The sequence below is a fragment of the Microcaecilia unicolor genome, chromosome 1 (assembly GCF_901765095.1).
Source record: "Microcaecilia unicolor chromosome 1, aMicUni1.1, whole genome shotgun sequence".
NCBI classification, from domain to species: domain Eukaryota; kingdom Metazoa; phylum Chordata; class Amphibia; order Gymnophiona; family Siphonopidae; genus Microcaecilia; species Microcaecilia unicolor.
In genome coordinates, this window is record NC_044031.1 from 482,627,783 (window position 1) to 482,651,593 (window position 23,811).

General features: G+C 44.2%; 1 pseudogene; it reads right to left on the reverse strand.

Moving 5' to 3' along the window:
- Positions 1–307: 307 nt before the first annotated feature.
- On the reverse strand, positions 308–17,208 carry LOC115459165 (annotated as a pseudogene).
- Positions 17,209–23,811: the final 6,603 nt, after the last annotated feature.

Sequence of the window (23,811 nt, forward strand, 5' to 3'; positions counted from 1 at the left end):
GCATGGAACATAGTCACAATCGTGACAATAGGATAAGAGGGAAAGCAGGCACTTTTGTTTTCTTGTTTTGTTTTTTTTCCAATCAAAACTTTATAAATAATTTATTTTTGTTTTCTTACAGAAAAGAAATGTTGTCTTCCATGGACTTCGTTTGAACTATTCCACAAAGCACATTAAAAATCTCACTCTAACTACTTGACAACCAAAGGGCACACAGATCTAAAATTCAGTGGTTCATAAAGATGGAACACTGCCAATGGTCTACAAGTTTACTGCTACAAGCTGCAATTAAGAAGCAACACAGTCTGCAACAATGATCACAGAAACCTAGAAAGAAATTGATCAGAATATAAGATTTACAAAATTCAGGTTTCAGTATGCTTCCAGGTTGCTTAAATGTTAAACCCTCTTCGGCAATGACCTATCATATCAGTACTAGGCCAAATATTGTCAAGAAATATGTTTTTATCGTCAAAAAGAAAATAAAAGTCTATACAAAGTCCAAGTGTGCAGAGTATAAAATCATCAGGCATTTAAGGTGGGAGTTAATTTCTGTTGCTTCAGTATTTTGGTCTCTTCACTTCCACCCCATCAGCTTCCAACTTCTTTGTTTTCTCAATTATTGCGCTAATCTTCTTCCATTGTCGATCCAGCTCTGCTTTTTCATTAGTCTCTTTAAAACGGCGTGTTTTACGTCCTTCAGACATCTTGATACCATATTGGAAGGCAGCTTTTGGTAAAGCCTCTTTGTTGTTCATATATTCACTGTACTCTTCCTGAGTATCAAAGTCCCAGCGTCCCAAAGGACCCTTCTTGTTACCCTGATCCATTTTACTGTAGTCCACTTCTTCATCACTGTCCACAGCCATGCCATCCATTGTTGCAGGATAACACTCAGCGTAGCTATTGGACATTCCAAAGAAATCTCCCAGCTGCTTCTTTAATGGATCTGCACCTTCCCATCCAGGTGCTCCAGAAAAATTCTCATTGATGGATTTAATAAGGTCCTTGGCTGAGCCTGGCCCTTTCACAGCCTCTATAGGCTCATCATCAGCCTTGGGTTTCTCAAAGTAGCTGTGTTTCTTCTTTTCTTCATCCTTGTCTCGCTCTTGCTCTTTGTCTTGTTCCAGGTCACAATCCCGCTCCCTTTCCTTCTCCCGAGCTCGGTCCCGTTCCCTATGCTTCTCTCGGTCTTTCTCCCATGGAACGTTCACTGTGGTTGGTACATAATCTCCAATGTCTTCAAAAATATTCATTTCAGCCTCTGAGGGTTTCTTTTCATCCAGTTTTCCCTTGTCTTTTTTTTTCATCTTCTTATTCCGGGTTCCCTGCCTTAGGTAGGCCAGGATCTGAGTCAGTTTGCTGATAACAATGTCGTTGGTTGTAAGCGTTGTCTGTGCCTCCAGGGTGGGACAATGAGCCTTACTGCGGATCAGTGTGGTTGGAATATCTGTATCTGCATACTCATCCTCCAGATCCACCACATAGGCCATCCTCCCCGGAAGGAAAAGCTCATCCCTCTCGTCATTTTTGTTCCTGAACAGCATAAGGTACACGTTGCGACCCAAGTGAGTCTTAAATTCAATGTTGTTTTCTGGATCTTCATCTTTCTTAGATTCCTTTTGAGGGTTCTCCACCAGATCCTCCTCTTCCTTCTCCTTACTTGCAATTTCTGCTCGGACCTTCTGCAGCAGAGCAAAATCCAGCCCTTTCACCAAGTGGGTGTGCTCCATGTCACCCCCCAAGAACTTGGACTCCTGGATCAGCTGTCGTCTCTTCTCTGCCGCCGATTTATCCGCCTCAGCAGTGGGGCCCACTGCTCTGTAGTTGGCGGTTGTGCCGATCAGTTCAGTTTCCTCATAGTCTTTGTTGTTGACGCCATCCCTCCGCTCCTTGGCCCGGTCCCTGTACTTCTCTGCCAGTTCGCGCTCTCGATCAATTTCTTGTTGACGCAGTTTGGCGTAATAACTTCTCTTTTTCCGACGCCGAGCGGCTGGATCTTCATCCTCCTCGTTGTATTCTCCAGGCACTTCGTGGTGGGGAGGTTTTGAAGGTGGCGCTGCTGATGGTGTAGACCTTGGGGTCAAGACTCATAAGCAGCTTTCTGAAGTCTTCATTTGTCAGCTTGGACTGAAGTGAACGATGATCATGAACATCAGGAGCCAGAGGGTTTGAAAACATGTTAAGTTAACGAGCAGGGCCCAAAGAGATCTCTGTAATGGCGGAGGTAGAGCACGCTATTGGCCACCACAGCCAGGGTACCTACCGTCTTTGGCCCGAAACAGGAACTGACGTAAAGGGGGCGGGACCGGCAGACGCGCTAGCCTAGGCATGTTCTTTTAGGACTCAAGAGCATGGACTGGACTGGGAGGGAGGTTGGATGAAAACAGGAGGCGTCCGAGGCGGACCTATGTGAGCTCAAGGAGGTCTATTCAGCAGGCGCTTTTGCTTATAGCAACACTAGCAGAAAAAGGCAGAAAAAATGTCTACATTTAAAGCGTGATCACTTACTACAACCCAATAGCTAGTGTAAGTACTTACACCTAGATGCTAGCCAGAACGTAAAAGTTGCCTTACTGGGACAGACTAAGGGTCCTTATAGCCGAGTGTCCTGTTCCAACAGTGGCCAGTCCAAGTCACAAGTACCTGGCAGCAGGGGCGTAGGTATGTGGGGGCATGGGCCCCCGTAGATTTGGCCCTGCCCCCCCCCCCCGCCGACGACCCTCTCGACTCCCCCCTCCCGCCACCAAGCCTCCCCCACCGCCGCTGGTGGGGGACCCCAACCCCTGCTAGCCGAGGTCCTCTTCTCCGGTGCGGCCGCGTTGCTGATCTGCAAGGCTTCGTTCTGTTTCTGTGAGTCAGACATCAGACTTACAGAAACAGAACGAAGCCTTGCAGGTCAGCCAGCAGCACGGCCGTGCTAGAGAAGAGGACTTCGGCTGGTGGGGGTTGGGGTCCCCCACCAGCAAAGGTACCCGACAGTGACGGCAGCGGCAAGGGAGGGTTGGTGGCGGCGGGAAGGGGGGTCGAAAGGGTTGGAGCTGGGGGGGGGGTGTCAAAGTTGTTGTTGATGGTGGTGGCGGGGGAGGGGGCAGCAGTGCCGGGGGGGGGGGGCTAAAATGTGCCCCCTCACCTTGGGCTCTGGACCCCCCTCCCGCCAAAGTCTCACTACGCCCCTGCCTGGCAGAATCACCAAATCACTAATACCCAGGTGGAGCTGGGGTGTTGTCAGGATGTACATGTGTATTTTATAAAATACTAGCCATTAAGCCCATAAAAACGGGCGAGTATTGCAGTCCTCCTCTCTCCCCTGGCCTCACCCCGTCCACCGATCCTCCTCCCCATATCCAGCGACCCTCCGCTTTCCCTTGGCCTCCCCCCTCCCCCCATGTCCAGCAACCCTCCTCTGTGCCCTGCTCTCACCCCAAGTCCAGCAACCATGGCCTCTCCCCCCATGTCCAGCTACCCTCATCGCTGCCGCTCCCTCCCCCCTCCGTGCCGAGCCCCCTGCACTGACCTGACAGTGCCTCTCACCTCCGTGTGAAAGCGCTACAGGCAGCAGCAGATCGCTTTGCTGCTGCCTGCAGGGCTTCCACACGGAGGTGAGAGGCACTGTCAGGTCAGTGAAGGGGGCCCGATACGGAGGGGGGCGGGAGCGGCGGCGGGGATGGGGGGGAGGGTGGAGGTTGTTTCGCGTGATGTTCCTTTCCAGGCGGCAGTGGCGGCGTCCGACAATTCGACTCCGTGTCCCTCTCTGTCCTGCCCTCGCGTCAAGACGTCATGACGTCAGAGGGCGGAACAGAGAGGGAAGTCTGTACTGCACATTTGCAAGTAAGTACGGTCACTTGCCGTTTATATGTTTGATGTCTGTGTACACATGAAGTATATATACATATTTACATAAATTTGTGTGACAGCATTTGTGCACTACTGAGAGTCATTGTACATGTTTTTTTTTATTGCTGCTTTTATAAAATAGGTGCCTTTTTAGATTTTTCACTGTCACTCTGTTATAAAATGTATTTATGTTATTATTTATTGGGATTTATCACCTGCCTTTCTTAAGAGATTCACCCAAGGTGGTGCACAACAGGTGCAGTTTATCATAAAATTTACAATTTTGTTAACAACATAAGAATAGTAAAATGACCAAATATAAACGTAAATGAGGTAAATTTGGAAACAGCAAATTTGAATCCTAAAAATAGGACTAACATGAAACTGTATAAAAACATAAGAACAGCCATACTATTTCCAACAGTGGCCAATCCAGGTTACAAGTACTTGGCAGAAACCCAAATAGTTGCAACTTTCCATGCTACCAACCCCAGGGCAAGCATTGACTTCCCTGTGTCTATCTCAATAGCAGACTATGGACTTTTCCTCCAGGTACTTGTCCAAACCTTTTTTAAACCCAGATACGCAATCTGCTGATACCACATCCTCCAGCAACGAGTTCCAGAGCTTAACTATTCGTTGAGTGAAAAAAATATGTCCTCTTATTTGTTTTAAAAGTGTTTCCATGTAACTTCATTAAGTTTCTCCTAGTCTTTGTACTTTTTGGAAGAGTAAAAAAAATCAATTCACTTCTATTTTAGTGGAGTTTTTTTTAACCTATCATGGTTTGAAATCATGGGTGTAGTTTGGGGGGGGGGGTGAGGGGGGCATTGCCCCCCCCCCCAAACGCAAGGCCAGCGCAACGCTGCAGGCAGCTCTCCCTCCGTCCCGCTCTCAGCTTCTTGACCGACAGCCCTCCTCTCCATTCCTTCCCCGCGCTTTTAACCCTTTTATTTTCAGTGGCAGCAACAGCAGTGAAGAAGAAAGCACTACGGGCTCGCCTCCAGCTTCTCCCCTCCCACAGTGTCCTGACTTCTGTGATGATGTGGAAGAGTGGCCTAGTGGTTAGGGTGGTGGACTCTGGTCCTGGGGAACTGAGGAACTGAGTTCGATTCCCACTTCAGGCACAGGCAGCTCCTTGTGACTCTGGGCAAGTCACTTAACCCTCCATTGTCCCAGGTACAAATAAGTACCTGTATATGTAAGCCACATTGAGCCTGCCATGAGTGGGAAAGCGCGGGGTACAAATGTAACTAAAATAAAAAAAATGTATTTCCTGTTTCGGGGAAGGCGGGACACTGTGTGAGGGAATGGAGAAGCTGGAGGCGAGCCCGCAGTGCTGTCTTCTTCACTGCCGTTGCTGCTACTGAAAATAAAAGGGTTAACGTGCGGGTGGGGCAGGAAGGAACGGAGAGGAGGGCTGTCGGGGAGCTGAGGGAGGGCAGGGAGAATCGCTGGACTGGGAGGGGAGGGCAGGGGGAGAGAAGAGATCACTGGAGAGGTGAGAGGGGGAGAAAAGAGATTGCTGGACATGGAGAGGAGGGGAGGGCAGGGGGAAAGAAGAGATCGCTGGACATGGAGAGGAGGGGAGGGCAGGGGTAGAGAAGAGATCGCTGGACATGGAGAGGAGGGGAGGGCAGGGGGAGAGAAGAAATTGCTGGACAGGAGGGGAGAGAGGAGAATAGCTGGCTATGGATGGATGGAGGGGGTAGGGGAGAGAGGAAATTTGCTGGAAATGGATGGATGTAGGAGAGGGAAGGGGAGAATGGAGAGTTGCTGGACATGGATGGATGCAGGGGAGAGGAGAATTGCTGGACATGGATGGATGAATGGGGGCAGGGGAGAGAGGAATTTTACTGGATATGGGTGGATGGAGGAGAGGCAGGGGAGAGAGGAGAATTGCTGGACATGGATGGATGGAGGGGGCAGGGAAGAGGAAATTTGCTGGATATGGAGGGATGGAGGAGAGGGCAGGGGAGAATGGAGAGCTGCTGGACGGATGGATGGAAGGGAGGGAAGTCAGGAAGGAGATGCACATGGATGGAGGGGAGGGAAGAGAGGAGAAATTCTGGATATGGATGGAGTGGAGGGAAGTTAAGACAGGAAAAATGTTGTACAAGGATGGAGGGAAGGAAAGACAAAGGAAGGAGATGCACACGGATGGAGGGGAAGGGAGAGAGGAGAAATGCTGGACATGGATGGAGGGGAGGGGAGGGAAGACAGAGGAAGTAGATGCACATGGATGGAGGGGAGGGGAGTGAGGAGAAATGCTGGATATGGATGGAGGGAAAACTGCTGAATTTAAGGGCTGGATCAGAATACTCTGAGGGCAGATACTGAAACTCGAGGAAGGATAGGGACAGGACTACAGATGGTAGGACACATAAGGACACAGGAGAATGGTGGACATGGTGAGAGAAAAAATATCAAATGGAAAGAAGACACTGCATAAAATAGAAGACACTGGGACCAAAGCGAACAGAAAAACTAAATGATCAGACAACAAAGGTAGAAAAAAGTATTTTATTCAGAATTTATTAATTGGAATATGTCAGCTTTTGGAAATGTGCATCAGTGATATTTTGCATGTAAGTTTCAATTTTTCTGGTAGTGCTGCATGCTGAGTCTGACTTCTTGAGGTAACTTTCCAGTTCAATATTTTGTCTTCATATTTTTTGATTTCTAGTTCCTTGTGTCATATCTGTTTGTCATGTGTTTTTCATGTGTGATCAAGGTGCAGTATTCTGCTAGTGTGTAGTATTTGCAGCCCTTTTTGTTTTGTTTTTTCACTAGGTTGTGTACTGGTGTTTTAGAGCCCGGTGTAATTACAGTGCTGCCTTTCCATGCATAAGGTTGTAGCTCGTCCTGTCCTTGGAATTAGTGCTGTTATGGTTTGGTAAGGTTATGAGTGTGTTTTTGCACAAGTTTGTGTATAGTGTTTTGCAGTGGACAGATTGTGTGTTGGCCTTACTGAGGTGGCACCAAAACATCAGAAAGGGTTTTAGAGCCTAAATCATGACACACTAGCTCTTGAAGGATCTACATATAGAGCTTATGCATTTCTAAGGTCTACACTGGTATGGTATGGGAAAGGGGGTGGGGAAATACTACTGGAGAGGAAGAGGGAGTGCTGGGTAAGGAGGAAGGAAGGAAGGGAGAAAGAGCTGTTTTTTTTTTTTTTTTGAATAACCATAATGTATATGTATGAGATATCTCATACATATTCATTATGGTTATTCCCAAAAAAGCCAGCTCTTTCTCCCTTCCTTCCATATATATATATATATACTAGCTGTTAAGCCCGTAACAACGGGCTAGTTTTTTTGTTTTCCTATGGCCTCCCCCCGTCCACCAACCCTGCTCTCTCCCCTGCCCTCCCCCCATGTCCAGCAACCCTCCTCTCCCCCCTCCCATCCACCTGTGTCCATCAACTGTTCTCTCCCCTACCCTCCATCCTCAGGCTCCCATCCACTGCGATTGTGACCTCCTGTGCCCTGCCGTCCCTGCCGCCACCATTTCGCCGTCCCCGCTGCCACCACCACCTTTGACCCCCCCCTCTGGCGTCGCCCCCCCCCCTTTCCGCCGTCGTCGTGTCGTCAGTTCTCCATCGCTGCGTCTGTTTCCCTCACTTCCGCCCCCTCCTTCCCTCCCTGCTCCCTCCTCCGATTTCCACGCCCATGTCCAAGCCCTCTTCCCTATTGGGCTGTACTGCTGGTGGAGGCGGGGCTTGGACTTCTGACTCTACTGCGCATTTGTAGGTGAGTCAGTCATTTGCCATATATATATATATTTACACACACACACACACAAATGAATATGCTAATATGCCTTGCCCCATCCTTTGCCCCCCCCCCCCCCCCAAATGAAACAGTCAAACTAGGGCCATGTTTGAAATGAGCTCAAATTGACTAGCTTGAAACACTGCACTACAAACTGAGTTCTTTTTTCTCCACTTGTTATATAAACTGAAAATATTGAGAAAGGGGTCACGCCTACACCTTGATAGAAACAGTTTGTGTGATCTTCTAAGGTACTGGATATTGGGGGATTATTTATGAAAGGAGGTCAGGAGTTACTTTGGAAAGAGGATTATTGGCAAGGAATGTGAATGAAAGAATCAGGAAATTAGTATTCAGATAGCACAGGTTAGTGAATCCTGTGGTAAATTGTTACACAATAAAATAGCACAATAATGTCTGCTACTTTCGGTGGCTTAGTAAATAGGGACCTATATTAGTAAATCATTTTGGGTCAATTAAAACAGAGCAATCTATAAATTTAAATAAATACATGATTGCATCTCCTGGAATTCTTTAGAGTAAGTGCTAAGTAGAAACCAGGCCTGGCCATGTCTGGTTATGTTGAAGAATCTATAGAATGGTTTGAGCCCTTCTCAGTCCTATACAGAAGTTACTTTTCTAGTCTGGAACGCTCTACCAACCATTTTAAAGCACATTTCACTAGTTTGCACATGTGGTAATACAGCTATGAATATAATTAGAAAGACAAACAGACAGATAGATAGACCTTCCCTAATAGATAAAGGTGAGGAGGAGAGCTCTGGTGTAGGAATGGGACAGCAGCACGAAGGTCAGTGATCTGACAGAAACACATTTCCTGCTAGTAAAGAGCAGGTAGCTTCCAAAGGATGGAGGAGCCAGCTGGGTTCCAGAGCTGAAATTAATAAGGCCTCCATGATTCTCTCTTCTCCCTGCCTCTTTCCCAATCTCCCCACCCCCATTACTACAACACGTAAAATAACTTTAAGTTATGACTTCACACACAAAACACTGACAGACCTTCACCAAATACAGAACAAAGGATCACAAATTAGAAACAGAAATATGAACAAACAAAATTGAACTGGGAACCCCATGAAGTTAAACTTGGCAAGTACTGGAGAAATAAAAATAAAAATGTACTCTTTTGTACTGATCATGAGATAAAGACATCTGAGATGCACATAGCCCTAAGCTTACATATTCCAGTTAGTACATTCAAAATAAAACACTTCTTTCTATCGTTGTTGTCTGGACATTTAATTTTCCGTTATGTTGGTCCTAGTTTCTCTTTTCTGCTTTCCTGTCTGTCTTCTACTAATTTTCTTTCAAGTGGCTTCTATCAATTTTTTTTTCTTCTATCCTGTCTCCTGCTGCCTTGTTCCATTCCATCACTACATCTATCTCTGACATATTGGTCTTTCCCTTTCAGTTCTTTCCTTTCCTTCTTTTGTCTCTCTGTTTACTCAAATGTTACCCTCTTTCTCAACTTTTATCCTTCTTTTTATTTTTCAACTACCTATCAATTTTCTATCTCCTCTCATGTTCTGGCTCCCTTTTCCCATCTCACTCCTTCCCCACTTCTTCTCACTCATCTGAATGCCACCCCCTTGGCCTCTCCCACATGGTTCCACCATTTCCAGCAATTCCTCTCTCCTCCCTTCCTTCACTCTTGCAGCCTGACATCGCCCTATTTTTCACTCCACTCTTCTGCACTTTTCTCACTGATCCACCATTTCTTCTCTCTCCCTCCCTCCCTTCCACCCTGAGTCCAACATCTCTTCCCTCCCTCCCTTCTATTGTCCAGCATCTCTCCCTCCCTCCCAGGTCCCAACATCTCTCCCTTCCCTGCTGCCCTCCCATCTATGATCTCTCCTCTCTCCCCTCCACCCTGGGTCCAACATTTCTTCCTCTCTTCGCTCCCTCATCCCATTCTCTCTCTCCTCTGTCTTCAGGTTCATTATTTCTTTCTCCAATCCTGGTCAGTTATTTAATCTTCTCTCTCAACCCCTTCTTCAGTCTATGTTAAAACAGCTAGAGGGGCCCCGATAGTCCAGTATCTCTTTCCTTCCCCCCTCTATCCCAGTCTGATCTTTCCCTCTCCCCCTCCTGGTCTACCTTAAAATGTATTTTTATTCACAGGGTCATCAGTGCAGCAGCAGGTTTGATTCTAATATGCTATTGGTGATCAACCCCAGAGGTTTCCTTCTGCCACATTCCACTTAGGCAGACACAGGAAGAGAGGATGGGATGTAGCAGAGAGGAAGTTCTAGGGCTGGCCACAGGCAGCCTATCAGAATTGCTGACCTTTTCTAGAGAGGTAGGGGCAGTAGAATTGAGGTTGCAGGGTGGTAGACTTAAGAGTAACGTCACAAAATACTTTTTCACAGAACGGGTAGTGGATGCCTGGATCGCTCTTCAAGGAGAGGTGATGGTGTCAAAAATGGTAAGGGAATTCAAAAACGTGTGAGATAAACACAGGGAATGCCTAAATAGCAGAGCCGTAGCGAGGGGAGCTGACACCCGGGGCGGGTCGCTGCTGCGCACCCCCCCCCCGGGTGCAGCACAGCGCACCCTCCTCCCGCTGGAGCGCACCCCCCCTGGAGCGCATACCTCCCCCCCCCCCCCCGGAGTGCATACCTGCGGCGAGGGACGGGCAGGAAGTAACCTGTTCCGGGGCAGAGAGGGCAGTGCACCAGCGCGGAGTCAACACCCCCCAGCGGCATGCACCCGGGGTGGACCGCCCCCCCCTTCCTACGCCACTGCTAAATAGAAAGAGGATGAAAACACAACATACCTGTTGAGGTATGTTGGGCAAGAGTAATGGCAACTAAGGCCAATGCTGGATAGATTCTACGGTATGTGTCCCACAAATGGCAAAAGACAGATGAAGATTGGCAACTCCAGCATTGTATATCACTTTATTATCATATACTGCGAGTGAGTGTGCTGTACAACTCAAGGGAGAGGGAGACATTTTAAATAGCAAGTTAAATACTGTTAGCAATATTATGGTTGTAACATATATTGTCCCAAGACATCCCAACCAGTGTTTAAGCATGAATGACAATAACCTGCACAGAATGGTAGGTGAGGCTCTGAGTGCTTTGTTGGGCAGACTGGATGGATCACTCAGGTCTTTATCTGCCAACAGGTCTTTATCTGTTACTGTGAATAAAAATATTTTTTAAGGTAGACTGGGAAGGGGAGAGGCAAGGGGAAGAGATTCCAGACTACAGCCCTCCCACACCCACCCTGTAGCTGCAGATGCCTTGTTTTCCCCTCCCCTTAACCCAGGCCCTGGCTGGCAGAAGGAAGATGAAAGGAAACTTAAGCAGGGGAGGAAAAAAGAGTGAGTGCAAAGGGAGGGAATGAGGATGGAAGAATGTGCGGGGAAAGGGAAGACAGAAGTCATCCACAGAGTACACCACCCTTACTCACTTGTTCATCCACAAGCACTCCTTCCACTCAGCTGCACTCAGGGATCCTGTTACTAAGCTGTTTAAGTACCTATATGTGCCCAATGCACGCCAGTTCTGAGTTACTGCCCAGCTACTGCGTGACCCTTCCGGTAATTTCATTTTTGGCGCGCATCTGTAAAATATTTTTTATTTTCTGGCGCATGGCAGCTACGTGCATCAAGTCTGGAATGTTTTTACGTTTGGGGAGCGTGCCAGGTGCCCTTGACCTGGATTGGCCACTGTCGGTGACAGGATGCTGGGCTAGATGGACCTTTGGTCTTTCCCAGTATGGCACTACTTATGTACTTATGTACTTATGTACTAAGTGGCATTTGACGCACGTAGGTCATTACCGCCCGGTTACCACGTGAGACTTTACCACAAGGTCAATGGCTGGCGGCAGGGTCTCAGACCCAAAATGGATGCTTGGCAATTTTCATTTTGTTGCATGTCCATTTTTGACAAAAAAACATTTTTAAAGTCATTTGTTACAGGTGCGCTAAAATATGATTCTGGACGCGCCCACAACACGCGTCTACACTACCGCAGGCTATTTTTCAGCGCACCTTAGTAAAAGGACCCCTCAGACACCAAACACACACCTACCAAAAACACATGCACCATAACCCCACACAGCTATTTAAGATTCCCTACACATTTGCACATCCCTCCCCACCAAGTTACTACTGATAAAATACCACCCACTCAGTGACTGTGCCTGTTTGCAATGTTTCTTGCAACCACTGTACATCTTGTAATATATCAACTTTCTTCTCACATTTTCCCAAGCATTCTGTATAGCAAGGTCACTTGATTTCATTTGCTCACATTGGCAAGTTAGAATCACTAAATAGATAAAGCTTCATGTGCCCTTCAGACATTATGTTTCATCTAGAGAGGGCCTTGATTAATACACCACATTTTGATTAAGGCAGCATTCAAGGACTATCGCAGAATAATCCACAGGTTATTATATCCAAAAAGCTTTCCCATCCATTAGCAAAGTACATCCAAGTTGCTTTAACAAACCAGGTTCCTTTTATTGAAATGTATTTTAAAAATAGCTTTGTATGTCCTCATGTTTTTCTTACTGCCTGGCTCCCATTTATTATTTCTGCAGTTCTACTAGACAGGCAGTGCTGTAATATCTAGATGTCCCCTTGCATTTTAGGATTGTCCTTGTTTATGACTGTCAGGAAGCAAACAGTTTGTGGATTCCATTTTCATATACCAAAATCAATCAAGGAAAACTATGGTAACTGTCAAGTATCAACCAAATATAAGAAATATCCCCATAAAGTCCATAATTCATACATGTAAAGAAAACAATCAGGGCAAAAGACTTCAGTAATACTGCTGCATGTGGCCGAAACTTAAATACCTAACGCATCCAGTAAAACCACATCACTGGTCATTTAAAAATAAACCCAAACCCTGACTTCCTTGATGTATTCTGCTACAATAATTTTATAACAAAAATTTATAATTGACACTTAGTGGAGACAAAAGATCCCACTTCAATAAAACTCATCCAGCCCAACAATGGCCACTGTTTTGCCGTGTTATCCAGCTGCTTCAGGGATCAGTATTTATAACTGCAGTGCCCTCCTCCTGTAGCTTCCAATTTTCATACCAGAGCCTGGGCCTTATGCTGCCAGGGAGGTGCAGTAGCAGTAATGGTACTGTATTTGTTGAGGTGACCGGATGCTAAGCATAAGATGTAAGATCCTATGATACACTACACATTGAGAATGCCTTTGTTAAAGCTATCACCTCTCCTCTATTTCTGGGCTGCTAAGCAACCCAAATACTGCACACCTACACTGCAGAACTGTGTACAATAAAACATGCCCCCTTATTCTGAAATACTGTGCGCACACTTTTGGATCTGTAACGCAAACTTGTGTACACAGGTTATAGAATAGCGCCAGTTATGCATGTAACTTAGGGGGTCTTTTACAAACAACCGCCAATCCCAGCAGTAGCTCAAGGTTGAGCGCATGCCATTTCCAGCACGCTAGAATTAGTTACCGCTGGAGCACTTACCGCCACCTCAATGAGTTATATTACCACATGGAGGGGCATTTTCGAAAGGGACGTCCAAGTTGCGATTTGGATGTCCTTGCAAAATGGCAAAATCTAGGGGTGGGGAAACCCATATTTTTGAAACAAGATGGATGTCCATCTTTCATTCGAAAATACCGCCAGGGACTTCCAAATTCTTAAATTTTGACGTCCCTAGACATGGCCAGTTGGTCATGGGAGGAGCCAGAATTTGTAGTGCACTGGTCTCCCTGACTTGCCAGGACACAAAACGGGCACCCTAGGAGGCACTGCAGTGGACTTCATAAAATGCTTCCAGGAACATAGCTCCCTTACCATGTGTGTTGAGCCTCCCAACCCCCACTTCCCCCAACTGTACACCACTACCATAGCCCTTAAGGGTGAAGGGGGGCACATAGATGTGGGTACAGTGGGTTTGTGGTGGGTTTTGGAGGGCTCGCTGTTTCCTCCACAAACGTAACAGTTTGGGGTTTGGGCCTGGGTCCGCCTGTCTGAAGTGCACTGCAGTAGCCACTAAAACTGCTCCAGGGACCTGCATGTGCTGTCATGGACCTGAGTATGACGGCATCTGAGGCTGGCACGACATATTTTGAAAGATGTTTTTTGACGATGGGAGGGGGTTAGTGACCACTGGGAGAGTAACGGGAGGTCATCCCCGATTCCCTCCGGTGGTCATCTGGTCATTTCGGGCACCTTTTTGTGCCTTATTCATAAAAAAAAAAAGTCCAGGTGAAAACGTTCAAGTGTTCGTCAGGGACGTCCTTGCTTTTTTCGATTATGGGTCAAAGACATCCAAGTGTTAGGTACGCCCAAGTCCCCCCGTCACTACGCCTCCGACACGCCCCCTTGAACTTTGGCCATCCTTGCGACGGAGTGCAGTTGGGGACGTCCTAAATCGAGTTTCGGTTATACCGATTTGGATGTCCCTGGGAGAAGGACGTCCATCTTCCGATTTATGTCGAAAGATGGACGTCCTTCTCTTTTGAAAATGAGCCCAATTGTCATTTTTTTGGGTGGGGGGGGGGGGGCTTTTTAGTGGCTGCAGTAAAAAGGGCCCTGGTGCATGGGAAAAATGAACCTCACCGCTACTGTAAGACCCTTTTTTCTGCAGCTTAGTAAAAGGACCCTTTAATTTCTAAATTAGGTGCTAATTGGCACTAATACCAAAACTTCACTATTATTGGAGTTAATTGGCATTAATTTGCAGTTAAAGATGTAACTGCACTTAGTTGAAATTTTATAAATATTAGCAGGTAAATCCTTTAGCGTGTAATTAAGTGGGAGTGTACATGGGAGGGTCATGGGCAGGAGCACTTACACGCCAAAGCTATAGCTGACATGGTGTAAGTGGTCACACCTAAAGTTAAGTGTTTAGATGATGGTAATTACACATGTAATTGCTGTTATAGAATTCACACTTAGCACACATATTGCAGACATCTAACATTAGGCACCCTGTACATAATTACTCCCGTAGTACTTATAATTCAGCTTCTTCCACTTGATACAGATAGAAAAATGAGTTACCAAAATTCATCAAAAACTTTGGACTGACTGAAATGTTCCCTACAAATATTAGATCACTTGGAAATTCTGTGTATGGGTTTCTAATTTCAGAACTGGGGTGGCTCGCTGATGAAGAAAAATGGGAAGTGGGTAATGTAAATGGATGATGGGTGTATAGGTTTGGTATAACTTGTGTCTATAGATATGCAGGTGTGCAACACTCTTGATGTTTGTCATATGGCTGGATTTTCTGTAGGGACAGTCTAGATGAAAATTAAAAGAGCAAAACAATGAACCCTGAAGTACCAAGGTGTTATAAAATATATAAAAAAATAATGAGTTCATCACGGGCATTACTCACAAACTATTACTGCCTCCATGCCCATAGCAAGGGTCTACACTTTTTCCTACTACTTCTGGAGACATGAAATGTTGAAGGCCATGAATAAAGATCAGGAGGGATCAGAGGCATGGAAAAGTGAATGGACTTTGAAGAGGTCAAAAAGAAGTAAATAGAGGTCCATGTTAAGGGGTCCACAAAGGTATGTTTGCCTAGGGCCTAATATAATGTTAATCCAGCCCTGGGCAGGGAGGGGGGGGGGGGGGACTGGAATCAGGAGTACTCACAAGAGCTGGATGGTCAGCCAAACTAGTGAGATGCTACAGGAAGAACAAGGAACTGGAGGACAATTGAGTGAGGGGAGAGAGTGAAGTGTGGTGGCCAGTTTCATTGTAGGAGGGGGTGACAATTTACCAACCAATTGAAAAAGTTTTTTTTTAATGGATACTTTTAGCTCATATATTGTACAGTGTACATTGTAATCACCAGAAGGCATTTAGGATGAGTGTGGACATATGTTAATAGGAAAGCATGCAAATATTATATATCAACTCATACACATTTAATCTGAGTGAAGCAGGATACATAATCTGAACAGTTTTCTCTATGTCTATGACTCAATAACTGTGATGGTAGGAACTAATAGGAAAGAATTGATTGAAAAAGTTATTAACCAATTGGCAATAATACTATATTACTCAAACTATCAGTTTGAAAACTTATTAAAAATCACAAAATATGTTACATATAAGATTCATATGATAAAATGTTCAATATTGTATAATATTCAAATCAAATGAAGTTCTAAAAGATGTTGAAAATTCAAAATCAGTAACAAATGTCCCAAATACAATCCAAATCCAAGAACACCTATCTGGAGGCTATGCATCTGATGCGGAGCTTGAAGTTGTTCAAATGCTCCCCAGTTTCTTTGATGTGAGGTTCATGTGATAAACAAGTAACCTTCAGTCTTCAACTCCTGTGGCTGTTCCTGACGCAGTACCACATTTTGCCATCAGTGGCGTCATCAGGAGAACAGAATTGGTTGGCATTCCTGTGTGGCAGTGAGGTTAGGATAGCCTTCCCGTGGATGGCCGAGAATTAATTTAAGTTGTCATTTTGAATTAAGTTCTGGTTCTGAATTTTCAACATCTTTTAGATCTTTAATTTTAACATTATACAATATTAAAAATCAACTTTTTGTTTTGTGATTTTCAATTATAAATGTTTCAATTATAAATGATAAAGTGTCAATTATAAATTTTCAATCTGAATAGCTATATTGCACCTCTCGATAAGAGGGTGGAGTTGAGGGCACCCGGTGCGATGATGGTTATTAAGGGGGTCTTTTACTAAGCCATGGTAGCATTTTTGGTGAATTCTAATGATTAGCATGTGCTAAACGCTACAGACACCCATAGGAATACATGGGTGTCTCTAATATTTAGCATGTGCCAAAAACACTACCGCAGCAGAGTAAAAGGCCCTATCAGTGCATTGAATAGGTATTTATACCTTTGGTGTGAGGCACTTAATCAATCTGAGCACCATATATTAATTAATTATAGTAATAATTTTTTTTTTTGGGGGGGGGGAATAGTATTAATTGATTAGATAGGTGTCTAATCAATTAATACTATTCCCCCCCAAAAAAAATTCATTCCACACTTATGGATATCTTCGATCAGATCCTTGTCCAGCTTCTATTTGTACCATATAGCTTCTTCCTTTCCCCTGGTTCCCTGCATTTCAGCTGCTCTGATATTATTTTTCACATACAATGTGAGAGTCAGGTGGATATATGGGGTTCAGTGCTGGATGTTCCCTTAATAGGAGATAAGTACCTTTTTTGGACTATTGATTTTTTGCACCTGTGGCTATACAGATATATATGTATGTATACATACTGAAAAAAATTCTGAAAAAAATGTTTTTGATAGTTGAAGATTTTAATATGTGAGATTTTGCAGATAATAAAGATATCTTTAACTAGGAGGTGGAGCTACGACAAATGATTAGAATCTTTGAAAAGGTCTCTGACTTGAAACAGCTCTGCGCTGTAGAGGTCCTAAGACTGGATTGATTATAGTTCTGATGTCATTTCTTCCTTATCTTAGTTTATTTAAATTTACTTCTGGGATTTAAGCTCCTTGTTTTTGGTTTATTGGTATAAACCATGCATCCAGTTTCTCTTACATAGGCGCACACCTGTGGAATGCATTGCCACAAGTGGTGAAAACAACTTATGATTACCTAAAATTCAGAAAGTCCTTAAAGACTCACCTATTCAGAAGGGCATATTCGAATGACCCAACTTAAATGACTCAACCCTGCAACATCTCACTATTAAAGATCGTATTGGACATTAATGAACTCTTTTACCTCAACCCAACTTGATTGAATCTTATCTTCCCTATCCCAATACAACATTTTGTACCTATCCCGTACCGGATTTGGCGAATGCCTTCACAGTATTATGTAAGCCACATTGAGCCTGCAAATATGTGGGAAAATGTGGGATACAAATGTAACAAATAATAATATTTAATATTATTGCACACACTATCTGTATATGTTTTTTTCTCCCTTCCTGCTGATATAGTTCCTACTTGAATGTGAGTTATTATTTTTTCCTCTTTTTTTTTTTTTTTTTAACATTTTTATAGATTTAGGCTTGTCATTCATTTGTCTAGATTTATGAGCCTAAATTGTGAGCCTAGTGATGAAAATCAGGACTGAACACCTAATTTCTTTTGCTCACTCTAAATCTTCACTTGTTGTCACCTACTTCTTATGTTCCTAAATTAGTTTATTGAAATTTTGAGTATAAATTTCAGAGTAGAAGCCAACTGAATTTCAGTTTTGGCACCAAAACCAGCCTGAAATTTGGGTTCAGGTTTTGGTTGAAAATACCAGTACATTCTCAGCTGAAACCAAAACTTCCCCTGCCCCCCTTGAGCCGCCCGATCACTCAAAGGCTCTCTCTGGGCCTACCTTTAAATGCTTTGGAGGTCTAGTGGCCTCTCTGGGCAACAGCAATTCCCAATCACTCTTGCCCCCGCCAGTTCTCAGCCAAAATAGCTGCTGGTACTTTCCACGGCAGCCACACTAGACTGCAATTTGAAATTGGAACCAGCATAAGCAGGAGCAGTTCATGGGGAGAGCCTTCGAGTGGTGGGAGGGCGGAAGGGTTGTGGTTGGGGGAGTCGGTGATCAGCCAGTGCAGAAGGAACCACTGTCTGCTGGGGGGAGGTGGCAGTAGCTGGCGACTGGCCTGGGAGGACCCGCTCTCTGCGCAGGTGGAGAAGGTATCATTTTTGGTTTTGCGTTCGGCTGAAACCGAACAGCAAATTTCGGCTGCTGATTCGGTTTTGAACAAAACCAAGAACTCTGCTTTCCGTCACCCTCTATTTCAGACATTCAGCCTTATTAAATTTTCAAAGATGCTAATTTAACCCCATAACTCTTAAAAGTTAGAAGCATAAAGACTTTGAATATTAGGCCAGTAATTTATAGTATTCTATAAGGTACATGTGTATGAATCCAGCCCAAGTTGTGCCCAGACTCCGCCCATATGAATGTCCACCTGTAAAATACATGCTATCAAAGACATGTTTACAGAATAGTGTGTGACTATATTTTTGGCATTATATGTGCACACATATTGGTATTCTAGTCATTTATACATGTATTTGCCACGTAAATGTTAGCGGCTTTTAAATAGAATTATTATTTAACCAGCAATCAATCACGTCACAGACTCAAGGTGTAATTGACACTTATTTCCTCACCTCTTGCCAGGCTTCCTCAGCACAGTTAAACATCAATCCAGGCCTGGCTACAGCTGGGACTCTCAGGACCTAGGGCTTCACAGATAAATAAAGGCACTCTTTTACCTTTGCTGTTTCTTCTCATGTAGTCCCTTGGCGTCTACTTCTTCCCCCAGATTTCAACATCTCTGAGCTAGGGCCACTCCCTCACAGGTATGGCAGCCCAACCAACACTCTGGGAGGATTCCTTCACTTGAAGCCTCATTCTTGGAGACCACCTCCCTGCCTTTGCCCCGCCCCTGACTCAAAAGGTTAGCGCCACCTGCTGTAAGGTGGTTGAAATTCAACACCAGCGAGGGAGTATTCTTAAGGAAACTTGCCACTATACCATTTTTTATAGAATAGGCTCTTACCAGGTGACCTGTTATAGAACTGCCTTGATTGTGTCTATAATGCTACTAGACCTACACAGCACTGTACAAATACATATAAGAGACTATCCCTGCTCTGTAACACTCACAATGTAGTCATGACAAACTTACAGGACAAGAAAGACTTTTCAAATTCCATTTATTAAGAAAACTGTTAAAACTAAAAAGGCTGTGATCAGTTGCAATTAACAATTTAAATTAGGGTTATGGTAATTTATTTGCACAACTAATATTCTTCTGATGGTTAGATACTTCTGTAATTTGAATATTGATGAATACACATATCCTGATTACTTGTTATATTTATATATGCTTATCACCGCCACTTCAAATACTGACTTACTGGTTTGCAATTTAACACGGTTGCATTTTTGCCTGATTTATTCCTAGGTTTGGAAATGAAGTAGATCACCTGTTTTAATTTAAAATAAAAGTTCTTAAGTATTTCAGAAGTACATATTGCAATAATGCTTGTACCTTATGTTGATTAAATGATGTTTTTGGAAATTAAGTAGTTTGACTCAATAACTCCAAACCTTTAGGAGCAGTCATGTTTACTTAAAGAGCTGAAGGAGGTCATTTTAAAAGCATATCCACATGTAAACAGCAATATCTACATCTGTGGATTGCATATACCTGTAAATGATAACTTCAAAAAGCTCCTATTTACATGCGGAGATCCACATGATGCAAAGATTTCAAGGGGCCATGGTTTTGGTATAGCTTTAGGGCCCAGAAATCTACACTTATATTCCCCATCTTATGTTGGAAACACAGATCTATAAAAATAAAAAAAAAGTTCCCCATCAGTTTTGCACCAGTTCAGAGGCACAAACAATTAAAGTTCTTGTTTCAACCAGAGCTTTACACAAGGGATTAAGGAAGTAAATCTCTCATTTTTTAAATTTCCCTTTCTAAATTTTGGGAAACAAATTGCAACTTCACTATTTAATTGCAGACACATCTAGGCCTCTAGGGGATCCTTTTCCTAAGGTGTGTAGGCGCCTATGCATGTCCAACACACGCCAAATTGGAACTACTGCTCGGCTACTGTGTGCCCCGGGCGGTAATTCCATTTTTGACATGCGTCCAAGAAACGCGGTAGAAAATATTTTCTATTTTCTACCACATGGTGCTTACCCGGCGGTAATCGGCAATTTTACATGCGCTGGCTGATTACCACCCAGTTAGCACGTGAGACCTTACCGATAGCTCAGTGGGTGGTGGTAAGGTCTCAGGCCGAAAATGATTTTGCCGCACATCCATTTTCGACCACCAAAAGAAGCGCCTTTTTTCCATGTGCACTGAAAAAAATGACATATCCAAAACACGCACCTACACCAGCACAGGCCACTTTTAGACACGCCTTAATAAAAGGGCCCCTAAGGTGTGATAAAATGTGGCCTGTGCTACATTTAATGCACCAGTAAAATAGCCGTGCTTGTGATTTTTTTTTGTAATGGCCACACACTAATTTCACAAAATGAAAATGTGACAAATATCCAACAATGTGACTGTTGAACAAATTTAATTAGAGCAAAAAAAGGCCTCACAGAGCTCCTAGACGTATCACGTCAAACAGAGCTGAAACGGGTCATAAACGGACCCTCTGTTCATCATCGGCCAAAAACCTCATGGTCTGTGTGCAAACTATCCAGTCCTTACAACACTGTCCCAAGTGATGACTAAAAAGTCTTTAATGCACTCATCCCAACAGATAAACACTGTGGCTATATAGATGACGTTTGAAAGAATACTTAGCTTTCAAACTCGGCACTCAATTCAACGCTGCCCTTCACTGTAAACTTCCCTCGCCCCAAGCCAACGATGGCCAGCGTTTCGATTAGCTGCGTCAGGGTCTTGGTGGTGGGACTGCACTGCTTTGGCAACAGGATCCAACAGTGTCAGTCACATTGTTGGATATTTGTCACATTTTCATTTTGTGGAGATACACTGTATCTATATTATTATCTTACGATTATATATTTCCACACCCAAGTTTTTTTTGTATTTAGTGGACACCCACTAATTTCCCCATTAGCCCGTGGGCATTACTGCAGGAGCCCTTACTGCCACCTATTTAGGAGGCGGTAAGGGATCCCACACTATTCCCGCGCTAATCGGGCAGCGTGTGGTAATGTGCCCCGATTAGCTCAGGCACACCTACTCTCCGTCCATGGGCATGCTTCCTGTGTTGAAAAATAAATATTACGCCTTAGAAAAAAGGCCCTAGGTTTGTAAAATGATCCCGATATGGAAGTAATTCTATAAGACACTGCCTAGAGTTGACCAATCTTTTTAGCCTCGCCTCCAGGATCTTCCTTCTTTCAGCTGTTTACTCTGCTCTCATATTCAGTATTTTAGTCTTTTATGCACATATGTGAACAAATACGTAAGGAGCCTTTTGTAAAATTGAACATGTCCTGACCTGGATGCTGCTATTCCAATCTCAATGTTCTACGTAAAATGGGGCTTTAAATTGCCTTATACAAATTAATCCATTTTAGATAATTGTCACAGGCAAGGCAGCTGTGGCAAGGATGGTCTCCCCTTCTTCAAAGTTTCCCCCCCACAGGCCAAATTCCACAAAAGAACAGTTCTTATGAATAAGCTTATTTTCCAAATAACACAGTTCTTTATTTTGAAAACAGGAATCTCCTTCTGGGGAAATTTTATTTAAAACACAGTTGAGAGATGCCCTGTAGCCAGGACTTTCAAGAGTGTTAAGCCTTATTATGATTTCAAGCAGCAAACAAAGTCTTAATTTAGGTAGACAAATTACCCCTGCAGTGCTCTTGCTAGAGTCTTCAAATCTCAGCCAGTACAATCACTTTCCTTGTCTTCCTTCTCCTCAGGCAACGGCCTAGTCACTGGGAAAAGAGTTGGTACTCCCCCTCCCTAGTCCTTGTAAGGCAGGGGTTTGGGACCCCAAAAGAGCCTTTGCCCCTCGCACCTCCTTTTTCTTTCTCTCTCTTGTACTTCAGTCCCATTAACCAGTCTTTAACAACTTTGTTCTGTCCAAAGCTCTTCTAAAACTCATCTGAAATCAAAAACAAGCAAAAAGAAAACCACAACCCTGGCTTTAAAGGGCTGGGTAGCCACTTCCCTTGCAGTGTTCTGTTTGATATACTGGCTGTCTGCTGCTCTGTTGAGCAAAAGTAAACTCACAGGGGTATGTTTACTAAGGTGTGTTAAATGCTAATGCACCTATACATTTCTATGGGCACATTAGTGTTTAACATGCGTTAACAATGCTAACATGCCTACATCACACCTTAGTAAACATAGGCAACATTGTCTTAAGATCCTGGACAAAATGTAGTCAAATGAAAACCATCAAGAACTTTTCTCCATGTCGAGGTCCTCTTCTGTTGCTTTAGAGCTATTCCCTTCAATTATTTGCTTGCAGGGCTCATCTATGTCCTCAGGCCCTTCCTCAATGTTTGGATTTTGAGTCTGTCTACATAGGCTGGGTCTCTTCTCTGGCTCTGCTTTACCCCGCCCTTCCTCTTCCTCCTCTCTAACTGCCCTATACTCCCCTCCCCAGTCTTTAAAGGAACAAGCACATACTCCCTTCTATTATCATATCTACTGGAACTACTAAAAGCCCTCCCAATAAGGAGGTATTGCCCCAGGTTTTCTTCCCCTCTTGAGCTCTAGAACATCTCCTGAAACCTCCTTATACTAATCAACAGTGCTGTTTTTGTAGGAAAAAAGGTACCAGTACCCATTATGGGTGGGGTCACCATCTATGGTAGCCACACCCCTTATATCAGCCTATACCAGTATAGGAGCAAAAAATAACTTGTGATTTTTTTTTCATTATAAATAATTTCTATAAGCTGTTACAGCTCTAGTATACCCAGTGTAAAATAAGACAGCAGATGTAAATTCTCAAATTGGACATCTTCCAAACACTAACATGAAAATAAAATTATTTTTTTCTACCTTTGTTGTCTGGTGACTGTTTTTCTGAACATGTTGGGCCCAGTCTCTGATTCTGAGACTTTTTATCTGATCCCTTAACGCCGTTTCCAGGGCTTCCTTTCCATTTATTGCTTTACTTTCCTCCTTCATTTCTTGCTCTACATCCATAGGTAAAAGCTGGGTCCTCTGCGGACTTGACTGGAGGAGGTATAGAGTGGATCCAGCTTTTGCCTATCATCCATGTGCAGATTTTCTCCTCTTTTCCCTTTCCCTCACCTTGTCAGTATGCATCTCCTTCCTCTCTCCATCACGTCCAACATTTTTCCTCTTCCCCTCCATCCATGTCCAGCATTTCTCCTCTCTCCTCCCCTCCATCCATGTTTATCTCATTTCTTCTCTCTTCCCTTCCCTCCATCCATGTCCAGCATTTCAACTCTCTTTCCTCCCCTCCATCCATGTCCAAAATTTCTCCTCTCTCCCCTAACTCCATGCGCATCTCCTCCTCTGTCTTCCGTCCCCTACATCCATGTCTAGCATTTCTCCTCTCCCCCTCCACTCCATCCATGTGCATCTACATCCTCTGTCTTTCCTCCCCTCCATCCATGTCCAATATTTCTCCTCTCTCCCTTCCCCTCCAACCGTATGCATCTCTTTGCTTCCCTCCAACATTTCTCCTCTCTTCCCTCCCTCCACTCC